Source organism: Mustela erminea, chromosome 13 (assembly GCF_009829155.1).
Source record: "Mustela erminea isolate mMusErm1 chromosome 13, mMusErm1.Pri, whole genome shotgun sequence".
NCBI lineage: Eukaryota > Metazoa > Chordata > Mammalia > Carnivora > Mustelidae > Mustela > Mustela erminea.
The window spans coordinates 29,783,026-29,799,397 of NC_045626.1; positions in this window are offsets into that span (position 1 = coordinate 29,783,026).

The following is a 16,372-nucleotide window of genomic DNA, read 5'->3' on the forward strand; positions in this document are numbered from 1 at the left end:
AGGAAAATAATTGGAAGATCTAGTTGTTTTTCTCTGCTTTAATAAAATTTAAAAAAAAAAAGATTTTTTAAAAACAATGCCAAATAAAGCCATCGATTTTTATTTCAAACTAAGCAACTACAGTCTATTCTTCGATAAAAATGAAGAATTCCCTTTTCAGCTGATAAGGCACAGAGTGTTTATCTTTGGCTGATCATAGAAAGAAGTTGGCCTGGACTATCCATCTGCTTTTATGAGGCTTTGTTAACACAAAGAGACAATGAGGCCAAAAGTGGCTTTTGACTTATTAGGTCCTTATCATATCTGGCATCCCTTCAGGAAGGAACATAAAAGTCAGGTGGCAGTTAAATTAGGTGAATTTTTCTAAAAAAAAAAAAAAAGTGGGAAATAGTAGGTTTCTCCCCCTATTCTCAGGAGCTAAAAGAATTCATGTTGCTTGTGATCTTGAAGGATGAAGTTCAGTTTATTTCCTTGGCCTTGATGACATGTGCTTAGCATTGCTTATGAACAAGGAAAACAAAGCAAAACAAAACAAAACATAGGCATTAATTGTATGCCAATCTATTTTAATATCCTCCTTGACAAATACCTATATGGTCCAGGCCGTCCTGTGTAGCCAAATATTGTGATATAGTTACTGTAGAGTGAAGCCAAACATGCCATGGGAAGACAATGTTGCTTTTGCTTTGATATTATAAAGTTTGATCTGTGTTGTACATAAACCTCAACAAACATTTTTTAACATATTAAAAATTTAGAAAGACTCAAAAGCATTGAGTATTTTATTTTTTTCATTTTATTTTATTTTATCTATTTTTGGTTTTGCAAAATTCATTGTTTGTGCATCCCACCCAGTGCTCCATGCAATACATATTGAGTGTTTTAATGGTAACTTTGAATTTTATGCTGGAAGTGAAGTCCTTTTGATTCTCTGTTTCTTGCATCTGTGTCTCAGGATGCAGAGAAACAACTTCAAGGGCCATCTTATCTGCAGAATTCAAATCTCTTCTTAGGATCTTTAACCATTGTTTCTTCAATATTTAGTGAACAGTTCCTTTATCAGAACCTCCTATCCATGGCGTCATCTGGTCCCAGTGTGCGCAGCTCAACTTGTCAGGCAACCTCTCTTTGGCTGAACTTCCTCTTAATAGACAGTGATTAACAATAGTTTTCACAACACAAACATCCCTCTGTCCCCATATCAGTGTTTCAAATATCTGGAGAGCCCTCTTTATCTTATTTTTCTTAGCTTTCCCTTTTATTGACATCTTTACCTCTGGTAGCGCTTACTCAGATAGCTTTGTTTCTAAGCTTCTTACCACCCTGGCCAGTCTGCTGTGCCTTTGCCTTAGTTTATCAACAACTTTTCTGAATATTTTATCTAGAACAGAAGACTGTACTCAGGTGTGAGTGATGAGTATAGAGTACAGGAAAGTACGATTTAGACTGTATTTTTGTTAATGTAAGCTAATGTTGATTTTCATAGAGGTCAGATCTGTAACTTGCAGGCAACCAAAACTTGGAGATTGTTTTTTTCCAGTCTCATCTGCTGATACATACTTTCTGATAGATACTTTGGAAAACACACACACACACACACACACACACACACACACACAATCTAGGTATAAAGGGAACCTGGGTGGCTCAGTCAGTTAAGCATCTTCCTTTGGCTCAGGTCATGATCTTAGAGTCCTGGGATCCAGCCCCACATTGGGCTTCTTGCTCAGCTGGGTGTCTGCTTCTCCCTCTCCCTCTACCTGCTGGTCCCCCCTGCTCATGTGCCCCCTTGCTCCCTCAAAAAAATAAATAAAATATTTTTTAAAAATCTAGGTGTAAGAGTTAACATTATTTCTGTTAAATCTCACCTTGTCTTTTGGACTCTGAATTTGCTACCTATTGATTTTACACATTTATGATTCGTAGACTTCTGGGATTTTATCTAAAACAGTAGTCACAAACATCAGGATAATTGTCATAGAGAGAATTCTCAAATAAAATGAGGCCCTCCAGTATATTCTGGTCATTAGTACTAGCAGAATGTTCTTCACTCACAGGCTTATTCTGTTATTCCCTAACTCTTCTTAAGGTCACCAAGCCTCAGCAGTCATATTTCAGTTCAAGTCAAGTGCACGCTACAGGGGGAATTCAGAAATGAAAGCCTGTCCCTTTTTCCCAAACCCAGAGATTCTCCACAATTCCAAGGGTCCAAAAAGAAAGTAAGAAAAAGAAATAGGAAATATTAATAAAATTGCAACACTTTCAGAAATGGAATGTTTATACCTATAAGATAAGCAAGTCTGTGCAAGAAATCCTTATCAAATTATCAGTTAATAAGTAACATTAAAACCTATTCATGATTTAGGGCATATAAAGGAGAGCTAGACATTATTGGTACTCTAACAGAGCGTACATTCTATTCAGCATTCAGGGGAACAAACCAGCAAGTCAAGAAATTAAAAAATATTAAAGGTTTTAAATGGATATTTTAACAGAACATAGCAGTAGTTATAGGCAAATGGATTAATGATTGTGAAGTGATGTCATAGATAGTGAAAAGAGGCAGTTGTATGGTAGCATGGTCCAAGGAAACTCTAGCAGGAGAGACCACTTGAGTGGGGAGAATTGGGGACAGGATTGTAAACAGAAGAGCCACATGGATTGTCTTCACTGGCACCTGCTTGGTTCATATTCTGGCATATTTTCTGTTGTTCTTATGATCAGGGTCATATTTATTTTGGAAAATGGATTTAATCCCACTCCAGCTCTTGAGACAAGTAATTATTAATTATTGGTTCCAAGTAATGTGACTGAGTTTTAAACAAACACTAGGGTTACATAGTCCAGTGAAAGTTATTTTTACTTGCTTTCCAAATGAGGATCTTGGGAAGTGACACATCACTTCTGGAATCCTGAGAGAATAATCAGAGCCAAGGGTCCAAGCAGGACACCCTACGCAGTCATAGAGACCAGATCTGGGAAGGGTCACAAATCCCAGTAACAAAAATTCAAAGGTGCCCACAGAACTGTCCTAGAGAGCTTTGAACCCCGAAGTCCAGGAATAAGACTAAATTCAGGAATATTCTACTTTGTTAGGAGCTAGAGAATATAAATTTAGTGTTAAATGAAGTTCAAGATTTCTTCAGCTCTTCTTCCTCTGAAATTTTTTTGGTAAAGATTTTATTTTTATTTATTTGACAGAGATTGCAACTAGGCAGAGAGGCAGGCAGCGGGGGGGGGGTAGGGGGTGGGCGGGGGGCAGTGTGGGAAGCAGGCTCCCTGCAGAGGGATGTGGGGTTTGATCTCAGGACCTTGAGATCATGACCTGAGCTGAAGGCAGAAGCTTAACCCACTGAGCCACCCAGGCATTCCTCTGAACTGTTTTTATACAACTTCTTATCATAGATGCTGTTAATGGGTACCAATGGGCCCATTATACTGTATACTTAGAGCAAAGATGCTGTTTTGCTGAAAATAATCTTAGATATTCTCTTTGGGAATTTCCATAGAGTATGAGGTAAATTTTTTGGATTTAGTTATTGGATAGGATAATTAATAATTTCAAAAAGAGTTAATTTATGAGGCTTATGCATTCTCTATTGTTTGAACTGAACCTGAAGATAAGACCAGAAGAAGAATTGCTGAAATATTTAGGTATCTCAAAAATAGCTCCAATAACCATAATAACATTATATAGGGATTACTTTAGAGTAACATGCATGAGCTTTAATCTGCTTATAGAAATATCAGTCCCATTAATTTAGGATCCCATCCAGAATTGTAATTATGAGCCTATAGAATTGAGAGGTAGAGCATTATATGTTTTTGAAAAGAAATTATCTTTCTTTCTCAATTTAGAAATCACTTTTCCTCATATTAAAAGGCAAAAATTGTAGCAGTCTTCTTATGGCTAAGGCATTGGCAATTTTGAAAAGTCTGGATGATTTTAAATTTGGCTACAATATTCAAAACTCTTTCCATTAAGAATGGTCTCTGGAAATCTCCCACAAGGTGCTACACTAAATAATGCCGATGGAGAAGGAAGATGAAGCAGGCAATGGATAAACCATGGGGTATCACATGGATTATGTACCCTTCACCTTGGTCTATAGGAGCTTCTAAAATTCAGGAATTATCACTTCTATCTCTATCAGCAGGGTAATAAAGAATAGAATATGGTGAAATGGAACAGAATTTGATCATCTGAAGGCTCCCTGTGCTTGGGATAGCCTTCCTTTGTATAACTTTTCAGTCTCAACACTGACATTTTTTACCATCTCAAGCTTGAAAGCAATTATTATGGAATTTCTGATCTTTAAATTCCTAGAAAACTATAGGTTATGACCAACAGCTTTTTCCCTTAGTACACTGACACGATGTATAACTTTTGAATTTATGGGCATTTAACTTAGGATCAAAGAGAGAAAGTATGAAAAGTAGGCTGTCTGTTACAGAAGAGCAAGTGTATTGATGAGTTCAAACATAAGTTTTCTATTGGTTAAAGGAGTGGGAGTCCCTCTGACCTACAGGAACCAGTACCAGATTCATGGGGAAGGATTGTGTCCTAGGAAGTAGAGAGATCTTGGAGAAACTGTGGTGCTGATTTCTCCTCCAAGTTCCGGGCAAAGTGCCTGCAGGAACCCATCCCTATAAGTTGATATCTACTCTTGCTATTCCATACTACATAGCAGAAAACCTCAGAAAATGTTTTTATATATATTTTTATTTGCTTTATTTGCTTTTTATAATATGCCTATATAGGAGGAGCTATGAGACATTAGGAAAAAGTTACAATCCAACTTTTAAATTCTCTTCCCGCCTTGCTGGTCCTGGGTGTGTTACTAATAGCTGTGGACCTCTCTTTCCTCATTGACAGATGGTGATAGTCATCCTTACCTCATGCCTACTTAACTGAGGATTAAATGAGAGGGTAGATGAAGTGTCTGCCTAAGAGCCTGGTGTGCATAAGATCACCATTCTGTTGGAGTTCTGTGTCCAGACAAACTCTTTTTTGATCTCTCCTAGTGTGCACGCTCCCAGGTCTACTCAATGAGGACATTCTTTCTTTCCCCAAAGTCCAAGGGGTTCTGTCTTAGGAAACCAATCAATAGTCTCCTCACAGCATTGTCAGTGTTACTTTTCCTTGAATCATCTATTTGTTTGGCCATTTTCCCCTTTAAGGACTTAACACCTGAGCAACAGCACCCATGCATGTTATGCACACTTGGAGCCTAGTTCTTCCTCGTGCTAACACCACACACAGCTGGGCTCCAGTCACTTCTCCTTCCAGCCAGGGTTCCTCTGTGGTGAAATGAGAAGGTCGCGCAGGTGCATATTAATGGAGGGAAAAGCTAGCTCCTGCCCAGTTGATTTAAATCCCCTCTGGTGTTTTTCTTTTTCTATTTTCCAGCTGAGTTCCTCCATCCTTTCTGCTGTTTTTAGACTTTTGCCCTCTGGACACATCCAGTGCAGTTGTCAGCCAGCTTATCACTCTGTCTCTAATCAATCCACTTCTGACCCATCAAAAATGAGCTGGTTCGTGCTCTTGGTTTACATGGATCAGACATGTGATCTTTTATATTAAATATAAAAAGAGGCACAATTATAATACACTTAATGAAATGAGATGGTGGGAAGAATCTCTCCATTAACAAAAAGAAAGCAAAGTGTTAACACTTATAACACTTATACACCTCGCAGGAAGCCTCCAGGGCCTGCCTGTGCCATCTCCCCCTGGCCTACCGCATACAGGAATCTCACTTCCACACTGGAAATGACATGTGAAGGGCACCGGCTTCTGCACCTTGGCATTCATGTTCATTACAGCATTTTCTACCTAGGGGAATGTGATAGGGTTGATCAATTAAAAACGGCATCATCAGAATCCTGTCTTGAGAGAGCTACTATGGTTTGACGTAATATTTTTTTTCCTTATTTTATTTTTTCAGTATTCTAAGATTCATTGTTTATGCACCATTCCTAATACTCCATGCAATACATGCCCTCCTTAATACCCACCACCAGGCTCACCTAACCTCCCACTCCTCTCCCCTCCAAAACCCTCAGTTGTTTCTCAGAGTCCACAGTCTCTCAACATTCCATCTCCCCTTCTGATTTACCCCGTTTTCTTTTCCTTTCCTTCTCCTCATATCCTCCATGTTATTCCTTATGCTCCACAAGTAAGCGAAATTATGTGATCATTGACTTTCTCTGCTTGACTTATTTCACTCAGCATAATCTCCTCCAGTCCCATCCATGTTGATACAAAAGTTGGCTATTCCTCCTTTCTGATGGAGGTGTAATATTCCATTATGGACCATATCTTCTTTATCCATTTGTCTGTTGAAGGGCATCTTGGCTCCTTCCACAGTTTGGCGATTGTGGCATTGCTGCTATGAATATTGGGGTACATATGGCCCTTCTTTTCCCTACATCTGTATCTTTGGGGGTAAATATCCAGTAGTGCAATTTCAGGGTCAGAAGGTAGCTCTATTTTTAATTTTTTAAGGAATCTCCCATATTTCTTAAATGCAGGTTTCTCTAAAATAATGTGTTTAGATGGTTCAACCCAATTTGTTTGGGTATCTTTTCACCCTCCCTTTTCCACCTAGGCCATCTTGCAATTCCCCACCCATCCCTGCTCTTTGTGGACCCCAACAGCAAAACCACATTCAAGAAAGTAACAAAGGGAAAAACTCTGGGTTGGTGTCTGAACCTAACTTGTCTTAATTTAGATTTTAAAAGTAGAACTTAGGGAGAAGAAACAGAGTGTGTAGTGATCATTAGATTGGGAATCAAGGTACCTGGGTTTAAGGTCTTCAACCAGCTACTAACAAGAGAGTTGATGAGCCTGGTTAAATCTCCAAGTCTTTCTAGATTTCAGATTTTTTTTAAAGGTTTTATTTATTTATTTCACAGACAGAGATCACAAGTAGGCAGAGAGGCAGGCAGAGAGAGAGAGAAGAGGAAGCGGGCTCCCCATAGAGGAGAGAGCCCGACATGGGGCTCAATCCCAGGACCCTGGGATCATGACCTGAGCTGAAGGCAGAGGCTTTAACCCACTGAGCCACCCGGGCACCCCTAGATTTCAGATTTTTAATGTGTAAAATGAAGAGATATAAATAAACCATCTCTAAAATGATGCCCAAACATGTTGTGAATACTTAAATCACTGGACTTTGTAACACAAGGATATTTGTGTGATGTAGACATTTGAAGGTAAGAGTCCAAATTGCTCTTAAAAGTGACCATATACTCTACTTACATGTAAGACCAATTTATCCAAGATTCCCATACAATCTCAGCTCACAGACAGTCCTGAGCAAAGTATGCAAACTCATACACTGATATATGAGTGGCTAAGATACCGGACACAGGTTGATATCTATCAATATCACAGAAAACTGTACTGTACACATTCCAAGTACTTGAAAAGTGTCTTTAAGATGATTTTTAAGTAAAGTCAGAAAAAGCACCTGAATTATTTTCCATCTGCAAATTAGTAATCAAAATTGAGCATATTTTGTACATTGCAGTAAAATTTTATTTTCCCTTCAAAATCTCCTACTTCCCATTTAAATGAAAATGCATATTTCATCAGGTTGTTATTTAGAAATGGTAATCAGGCATTTAAATTAAAAACAGATCATTCACCTGTAGCATATGCTACTAGGAAGTGTGAGGCAGACTTTTCCCAGTCTCATTGTCAGTTTACCTCATACACAGCTTCACGGAAAATAAGGCCATATCTGGTGGCATTAATTCCCAAATTCACCTTCAAAATGTAGATTTTTCTTTGAGTTTTAATTTTTATTCTAGTCTTCCTTGGCTTTCTTATATCTGTAAACAGTGCACAAATATGATTTTGATTAGTTTTTGAAAGAGCTTATATTTTTATTTAGAGGGAAAAAATGACAGGGAAGAAAAAAACTAGGCCTGCTTGCATGTGGGGTTGATTTCTCTCCTTTATAAGTATAGGATTAGTAAGAGCTGCATGCAGATTTTGGTCATTTTATGAAAATCAATTGTTTTCAACTCAAAATGTAAACACTTTTTAGTTCTGAATCTTCCCCCATGGCAATGTGCCATGCACTGGAAATAACAGGCTCTTTCCTTACACAGACAGCTTGGTGTGGAGACACCTTGCTCAAAGAGGCTTGGCTTCCCTATTTGAAAAACTTTTCTCTAAAATCCTCTCCAGTGGAGCTCCCCGGGGGGCTCATTAATCTCAAAATCACAATCTGGAGAATCCAACCTGACCTTTTGCCTCAGAAAGCCCCGTGTTCCCTCAGCTGCAAAGGCAGCTTGATGCTCCACTGAGGGCGAAATCCCAAGTGCTATCCTTCCCACCGCCAGTGCAAGGGGGCAGATGGGTTATTTCTTGGATTTCTTGTAGCCGACTGACTCAAACTTCTCTCTCTGGGACTGCCCTCCCACTCTAAGGCATGAGACAGGAGTCTTCAGCTGTCTAAAAACACATCCTTGATCTGAAGAAAAAAAAAAAGTCAGAATTTCTGCTACACAAAAGTTGTTTATTTTCCTAAAATAGTTTTAAAAAAAAAAGAAGATGAAAGAAGGAAAAAGAAGAAAGAAGAAAGAAGGAGAAGAAGAAAGGAAAGGAGCAAAAAAAAAAAAAAGAAAAAAAATGCTCACAATTCGGAATACATAAGGAGGCTGAGAGGAAAATAAAAGAACGAAAAAAATATAAGAATGAAGGCTATAATTCATGTTACACACACACACACACACACACACACACACACACACAGAGGATAGAGCAAAAAAGCTCTCAATTGTGAAGAGGATGAGCCAGGATTCAGAAGAGCAGGCTGAATGGCAGAGACAGAGTCAGTTTGAGGAAATGTCTGAGGAGCAGCCCTGCCCAGTGGTGGCATGGGGGGCAGGGCAAGGGTGGGGAGCTGGGGGAGGGCTCCGCATCTCCACCCCATGGCATCACCTCCATGCCCATTCTCTGCGAAGACACAGCCTTTAAAAGTCAAATCCCTGCTTGCTTCTGACTTAGATCTTCATTCCCAGACGTTCAGTAGTTACTGGGTTGAACTTCAATCAGGAGTGGCTCCAAACCTGGAGCTCTCAATTCCACTTCCCCTTCTCCCCATTCCCCATGGTCTCTCAATCACATGGTTAATGATCTGGAAATAACTAAACGTACTGGGAGACTGGGATGCTATTCAGGGATGCAAAGACTCGGATGTGAAGTAGGCTTTTTAAAAGGAATAATCTCTAACATATTAGCAAGTTCTGATCAAGGTGTACCCATTTTCTTAAGGAAGCTAGCCTGTCCTATGCTTTGACGTGATGCTGTGGCAATGCTATTATTGCGTGACTTACATATGGACACTGTGAATATTCACAATGAAGGCTTTTAACGAACAGAGGTTAATTGCATTGGAGGCAGGTGGTCTTTGCCAGCTTTCTTTTTTCTTTCCTGAGATTCTAATTTTCTTACCTTGTGTGAGGAGAATACTTAAAGAATATTCCTTTAGGAGGTTGCTGATACATTAGCTGGGCTGCCGTCTGTTGGAAGTTTCAAGCACAGTTCAATTAGACTCAATTTAACATATAATCTCTCTGGGGACCCACTCTGAGCCCAAACTAGCCAGGTGGCATTAGGGTTTCAAAGAAGTAATTTCCACTCTTAAAAATTTTGACCGTCTATTTTGTGAAGCAACAGTCACAAAATACACGGTAAAGGGAAGAGGAATTGAATGAACATTCATATGTAAAAATCAAACAAAAATTATTTTAACAAATGCACAGATAACTAGGCTAAAAGATGTCTAAACAAAAACATAGAATTTTGGTTCTGATTCATCCCATCATACCCAGGAACACTCAGTGATACTAGAAAGGTTACACTTCTTTTTTTGGAGAGGGGCTAGAAGCCCACCTTTGTAAGCGGCACTGAGAGAACAGATATGTTCAGAGGAAGGTAAGCAGTATAATGGAGAGTGTGTTGAAAGAGAAACCCTGGCCGTAACTTAGGGTACTTTCCACCAAAAGACAAATCTAAGCTGGAGAAAAAAAATTTTTTTCCAAACATCTGACCATTTATTTTCGAGAAGGATTGCATTTGCACTCTGAGGCTCTACATAGAAAAACTCAAGCAAATAGGAAGAAATTATAAAGAAACTATTTTCACTTCAATATATCACAGTCCTCAACAAATTAACAATGAAAGAATCATATACTATATGTTTGTTTTATATTGTAGGATAAACAAAACCCACTAATATTTGTAAAATCTATGAAGGATGCTATTCCTAATTTTATTTTATTTTTGTTTTGTTTTATATAAAATGGAAATGTAAAGCATCTTGCTTCATTATTGAAGGCAAGCTTCATTACTGAAGGCAAAGCTGAGAATTAATAATGTCTTCTGGTGCTGGGTCCCTAACTGAGCCATCTCTGGTACCTTGGATTCATGCTAAAGAGTGGTTTGCTGTCTGTCATTGAAAGGATTCAAGAAGACACAGCAGGACCCTCTGTGGGGGTCCCTAATTAGCTGGCAAATTTCTCTGGGACAAATTCTCAATACTTTTGCTGCTCAGAGGCTATTTTATTATTATTATTAATTGTAGAGTCTTCAAAATAATTCATAAGACAATTTATGCTAAACTTGTTCATGACTAAAAACAACTTAGATAAATTATTTTCAACCAGTCCTTCTCTTGTTTGAAAATCTAAGTTTCCTAGTGTTGCTGTCTCCAGAAAGCCCAGCAGGGTTTCAATTCGGGAGACTCCTACTTTCTACTTTATGTATCTAACAGACATCTAATGATATTTCCGCCTCAGTCCTTAGCCAACTTCATTCCATTCACAGCCTGCAGAGAACTAAGGGCTGTAATTCTTGGTGAATAGTAATTTTTTCCATCAGGTATCCTGATCTTTGTTCTGCAAGCCCAATAATACCTTAGTAGCATTTTTTTGATGCTTTAAGAGGCTTAATGTGTGTACTTAGTCTCACAATGAATCAATACCTACCAATCTCAGTAAGGACTTGGTCTTACTTTTTAATTTGTCTAACATTTAGCTCACATTATTTCCTTGGAGTTGCCAATGTTTTATCCCATTGGAGATTGAGATTAACCACCCAAATCCACTACACTTTACATTCCTGGTCTATTTGGGGGTGTTTATGAGAGTCACTAAGTGCCTCAGCAAGCAAGGAGAAATGCACAGCTAGTGAATATTTCATGGCTTCTGCTGTCTCTGGAAGTTGTTCGAGGCATTTCTGCATCCAAGCACAAATCCACATTTGGGGAAAAAAATGGAGACCATTGCCACACATAGATAAAGCAGCAATTAAACCCAATAATTACTTCAGTTGGGTTTTGGGGCCACATAGAACAGTGCAGAATGTTTGTTGGATACTACAATTGCAGGTGATTTTTATCAGTTTCTCCAGTCTCACTGCAAGGAGTGTCATGTTTAGAATAGCTCTCTGGGTCGACAGACAGATATGATGAGCTTTCAGAGCTATACCACTGGGAAGAATTTAGAAGCGGACCTTTAAATGGAGGTTATTAGGATACTAAAAAGTCTTAATCTGTGCCACAAAACTGTCATGGAAATGCTGTGCTGAGAAAGAAGAGCAGAAGGGATAGAGTAGTTGTGCTAAAGGATGTGAAGGCTCTCTCATCAAAGTGGGACCAGACTGTTTCCACCTCACTTCTGAAGGTGGAAGTAAGATAAGCAGAGGATAAGTGAAAGACTTTGTCTTGATATAGGTAAGTTATTTGTAATAATCCCAATGATAAAACATGGAATTGGTTGATCTTGAGCTCTCAGTATCAAGCCAGAGCTGGATGAATACAACTCTGGATGTAAAAGATATTGCAGGGATGGAGAAGTGGTTCTAGGTGACTGACAAAGTCTTTCTGGAACTCAGGATTCACATTGCCTTCTTCAAAGAGCAAATTGATACCAGAATTCTGCTTGATGAGTGCAGAACTAACATGACTCAAGGCTTAAGGCAGTGGCAGGCTCTGTTGGCTCCCAGAACTCTCCCAATCACAGTCAGGGGTTCCTGATTTGACATAAGCTACATGGGTTGAGCCCCTGGTAGCTCTTTCTCCACTGACTTCCATTTCATTTTTTGGGTTTCCTGTTGGCCATCCATTTCCATTTAGACCAACACACTGTTTCTTATGCATCTTAATGAACAATGCTCAATAACAAAATATGACCTCTTATGGGGACTCAAAACGTAACTGACACATGAATGAATTATTTGAACTTAAATAATTAACTGATATTTTCTGGAAATCGGATTCTCTCTAGGCAAAGTTCATTCCTGGAAGAGCGATTCCCCATATAACAAATGAAAGCACTTGATTAAACATGGATTTATCAGTTCAGGAAATTTCTCCTGGCAGGATCCCACAGTGTTTGATTTGGGTTCTTTTGTTTTTGCTGGAATTCCATTCCTTCCATATTTGTGTTATTTTGGATGTCCTCCTCAGAGTAGCTTCTTCTAGCTTCTGTTTGGTATTTTTCCAAGATGTTGCTCCTTATATTTCTTGTCTAAGAAACACACATAGCAGTTAAATGGAGGGGAGAAAAAATTCCACTTCCTCCCTGCCCTTCACCTGCTCCTGCAGCATTGGCTTCTGACCTTATGGTTTAACTGGTGCTTTGGATCAAACCCAGCACTATGTCTAGTGCACTAACCCTTCCTTCTCTAAGAAGAATGAGGAGAAGAATGAGTAGGGTGACAGTCCAATATCCTCCAACTCTCTTATTTCAGTCATCATTGTCATCAACTTCCTTTCCTCTGCATCCTGGGGAGAATTCTAAGTTTCTTCTCCGCTTTCACTGATTTAAGTTTTAATAATGTCAGATCTGAGTTTGCCATCTTTGGTTTGGGGTTAAACTCCATTATTGAAACAAGTTTCTTTTCATTTTCAATACTATTTCCTATTATTATTATTTTTAATCAGTTTGTTGTCATTACATATAGGAACTGATATTTAATGAGAACCTACTATGTGCCAATACTGGTAGCTGGTACTACAGTAACATGAATTACTTTATGGTTGCTATGTTGTGTCCCCCATTACTCTACTTTATCCTGAGATCCTTGTCTTCAGATAGCATTCTACTTTTGTGTAGAGACTCTTCTCCTTTTAGGGCTTTCTACTTTTCTATAGGGGTTGTATTCTGATATACATTTAAGAATTTATAAATATTCTTTTGGGGCAAAAATTGAAGAGTTTAAGATTTTCAGAGATCTTAGTTTTCTGTTTGTGATCATGGTAACTTTTATTTCTAGTGCCACAGTATTTTTCAGGAACTCCTTTTTTGGTTACTCATCCATCCTCAGATGTACGGATCTGTTTGAACTTGATTAACCAGACTGGTGGTCCTCACTCTTATTTTTTGAACAGGAGTACTTAGAATTTACAGTATTTAGCATGCCTTCCTTCTAGGGCTATTCATTTCTCTGGTTTTTTGAGACTAATTTTCCAGGGTACAATACTTAAATATCCATACCCCTCTCATGTACCTGACATACTGCTGATTCTGTGAGTTGCAGTTATGAATAGATTTTCTTAGAAGGTGGTAGGAAAGTGGGCGTCTGACCATCTCAAAATCAGCGTTTGCAAAGTGGAATAATCCATGTTTATGTTTGGTGCAAATCCTCATTCCTAAGCTGGGGTTGGGTGCAGAAAGTATATAAATTTCAAAGATTTCTGTATTAATTTTGGGGACAGCAGACTGATTGACTCATTAAGCCAGGTCCAGAAATGTCAATGATACTGTTTTCTCTGGTTAGCCTTATTGTTCCCTGGCTTTGTCTATTTTAATTAGAATGTTAGAGAAGCTATATCTTGGTTCTTTACTAGATATCATTTCAAATTATTAGCTTTCCAGCATAATTTCTTCTTGCAATACTGACAGGCTATAGAGGTAAGTTGAGAAAAAAATTCAGAAGGTCAATAAAATATATCCCAGGATTAGAGGACAAGACATATGAGTTTAGACATAAGGGACTAAATTTACACAGTCTACAAAAGAGAGGTCTCCAAGGGAGGATCTCTATGACATGATCTATAAATATCGTCAAGGTAACAAAATAAACAAAGCAAATTATTTATAGTCACAAAAGATAATAGGACAAGAATGATTGTCTGGAGTTAAGTGAGGGAAAGTTTACAATAGGTTATAAAAAAAAGAAAGTTCTTAGCTGAAAACAAAACCAAACAATATAACTAACACTAAAAAGTCAAGACCTGTCACAGAACTGTGATAAAATGTTATTAAAAAAATTATAGAAATAGGAAAATGTATCTTTTAATATTTTAAATTAAATTAAATTAAATTATTTTTCAGTGTTCCAAAATTCATTGTTTATGCACCACACCCAGTGCCCCATGCAATACGTGCCCTCCATAATACCCACCACCAGGCTCACCCAAGCTCCCACCCTCTCCCCTCCAAAACCCTCAGCTGTTTTTCAGAGTCCACAGTCTCTCATGGTTCATTTCCCCCTCTAATTTACCCCAATTTACTTTTCCTTTCCTTCTCCTCATGTCCTCCATGTTATTCCTTATGCTCCACAAGTAAGTGAAATCATATGATAATTGACTATCTCTGCTTGAAATAAGAAAAAAACATATCTTTAAAAGCTAAAGACGAATGATTATTAAGTATTCCTTGTCCAAATTAAGACCAAGTCTCGATATTTCTTGTTCCCTAGTTGTAGCATCTTTGACAAGCTATTTTTAAATAGGCATAATGAGAAGAATATTAATTGCTACATATGACTATTGTGTCTACTATATTTTAGGAATGATTTCCTATCAATTTTATAAATATTCCAAGTCATGTCTTAAACTAGGACAATATGTGATTTTATCACACCCTCTTCTGTTGCTAACAAATTTTTGAAATGAAATGTATATATGTGCTTAATTCCTCAAGTCCTCCTCATTTCTTTTTCTTTTACTATTTCACTTCCGTGCTCACTTTTCTACCAAGATTGCTCTCTTCATGAATGAGCTCTCCTTTCCTGAATGGAATGGCATACTGTCACTTCTGTTCTTACATGACCAATAGGATTGATCAACTCTCCTTGCTTGCATTCTATTCTTCTGGTGGCTTTCCTATGTCTCTGTATATTTATTTATATATTTTTAAATTTTTCTTTCATTTTCTTTTTTTTAAAAATTTTATTTATTTATTTGACACAGAGAGAGAGAGATCTCAATTAGGCAGAGAAGCAGGCAGAGAGAGAGGGGGAAGCAGGCTCTCTGCTGAGCAGAGACCCTGACATGGGGCTCGATCCCAGAACCCTGAGATCATGACCTGAGCTGAAGGCAGAGGCTTAACCCACTGAGCCACCCAGACACCCCTATATATTTATTTTTTATCCTCTTGGCAATATGGATCTACATCTCATAGTATTATTGTGCAGATTCAATAAGGAAATGATGAAAAATTTCTTATCCAAATACCTTGCACAGAAAACTCAGCAAATATGATCTTTGCTGATTATAGTCCATTCATAAAGATACCCTTTTTTCTCTCCTCTTTCTAGCAAGAGGATTCTCCATAGAGAATCTCATCCCTTGTTGTTTTCATTTCCCCCTAATAAACTAAAGATTTCCTAATCTATAATCCATATCTCTAAGCTTCTGCCTTTCCTCTGAACTCCAAACTTATCTTTTGAAACTGTTCTCCTTATATATCTAACCAGATATTCCAAAAGCACCTTAAACTTAATGCGATAGAAATTTGACTCATTATTCATATCTCCCTTCTTGACTTCCTCCCTGCTACACTTTCTCAATTCTTTATCTCAAGCAGTAATACTGTTTTTTTTTATTTATTTATTTGTTTGTTTGTTTATTTATTTTTTTTATTTCCAGCATAACAGTATTCATTATTTTTGCACCACACCCCGTGCTCCATGCAATCCGTGCCCTCTATAATACCCACCACCTGGTACCCCAACCTCCCACCCCCCGTCCCTTCAAAACCCTCAGATTGTTTTTTTTAATTAACATATAATGTGTTATTTGTTTCAGGGGTACAGGTCTGTGATTCATCAGTCTTACACAGTTCTCAGCACTCACCATAGCACATGCCCTCCCCAGTGTCCATCCCCAGCCACCCCATCCCTCCCACATCTCTCCCCTCCAGCAACCCTCAGTTTGTTTCTTGAGATTAAGAGTCTCTTATGGTTTGTCTGCCTCTCTGGTTTTGTCTTGATTCCTTTTTCTCTTCCTTCCCTGATGATCCTGTCTTGTTTCTCTAATCCCCATATCAGTGAGATCATATGATAACTGTCTTTCTCTGATTGACTTATTTCACTTAGAATAATACCCTTTAGTTCCGTTCACATCAT